Here is a 1,639-nt window from a genome sequence, read left to right on the forward strand (position 1 = left end):
ATTTAGGAATCTGGATATTGTACCACTGCTGAGCCAGACTGTTGCAGGTTTATAATTATTTTCGTTATTTCTTTAGAAAACAGCGTCTTAGGGTTTTTTTTTCTTTAAAATGCATGGATGTTCCTTAATGTATTTTTATAAATATTTACCTATTGATATATATTATAGATATATAATGTAACTTTTAAGAATGCAAAAAATTATTTGAGAACTTTTATTCCGGCATTTAGCAAACAACAATAATTCTAGTATTTGTAATTTATGTAAAGGAATTTATTGTGATTGTGTATTTCTACAGTGTGTTGAAAATCCATTAAAGAATATCTATTCTACTCAGTTGCTTTTTTTAAAGACTTTAGTTTTTTTTTTTTTTTATTAAGAGTTTATCTTTGTTTTTTCCATACTTCTTCATCTGTGTAACTACAGCACAAAAATGATCCTTTATCGTATGCCTCTGTAGGTGATGAAGCTAAGATCTCTAAAAGAATTGAAAACAAGTACGTTGGCTGAATCCTTTGTAACTTCCTTACACCTTTTAAAAAATGCTTGTTTGCTTTTACAACTGGCTCCGCAGGCAGCTGGGGAGGGGCAGTGCAGATGGATTTGGGCTTCGTTATTTTTCTCTGCCTTTGTAACAGCTCATTTAAAATCACGAGGGCCTGAAGTCCAAGACAGATGGAGCCTACTTAAGAAAGAGTCAGTGTCTAATTCAAGTGAAATACTTCCCAATGTGAAGTAACTCTACACCGTGGTGAACTTGTTTCTAGCTTGTTCAAGAAAAAGTTTTGGAGATCAGTTGACTGTTGGTGGGTATATGTTGCATTAAACATAAAAAAAAATTCCTGGACATGATTTTGGATAGACCTTTAAAAGTAATGCAGTACCATTTCATATTTTCAGATTTGAAGTGTGCATAAGAAACATTGGATATCGATTGAACCTCACCGGCTTCACAAATTAAGCTTACTGTGAAATTGCTTAAGCTTGGTTTGAAAGTATTCATGCAGTCATATATCAAATGCTCACAGCTCACCTTATCTACACTGCTCATATACTTTCACATGGAGCCTCGCCCGTTCACATCAAAAGAAATGCTTTGAAACCCTTTAAGCTCCCTCTGAAGGGTCACATATAGATCCTCCTGAAAATAAACAGCTGGGTCATAGAAGCTATTGTGGGAAAAGCAAGTTGATACGATGATTCAAACAGTCCGTAGGAGTTGTTTATTCAGATCTATCCAGAATGCCACTTTGTTTTTTGTTATAAAGAAAATCATTACAATGTTGATTGATTGCTTTATTTGCCTTCATGTAGCAGAATATGAAGAAATAATCAAAGTAGAATGAATCGCAGAGGTAATTTTGCTTTATTAAAAAACAAAAAGGTTTATCACGCAAGGCAACATAGAGGGGGAAAAAAATGCAAACTGCTATGAACAGACCACAACCCCCCCCCCCCAAAAAAACTTTACCTCCGTTCACCCACCCACCCACTGGCAGCAAAGGGGAGGGGGGGGTCTCATTATAACCAAATCAAAGGAGCAGGAGAACAAGACTCGCATTGTTCTGATAGTGTTTACTTACACTAAAAACATTAAAACTGGACAAGCTGACTGTACAGCAGAAGACGGACAGTTTGA

Source organism: Cyprinodon tularosa, unplaced genomic scaffold (assembly GCF_016077235.1).
Source record: "Cyprinodon tularosa strain WSP-4 unplaced genomic scaffold, ASM1607723v1 ctg73, whole genome shotgun sequence".
NCBI lineage: Eukaryota > Metazoa > Chordata > Actinopteri > Cyprinodontiformes > Cyprinodontidae > Cyprinodon > Cyprinodon tularosa.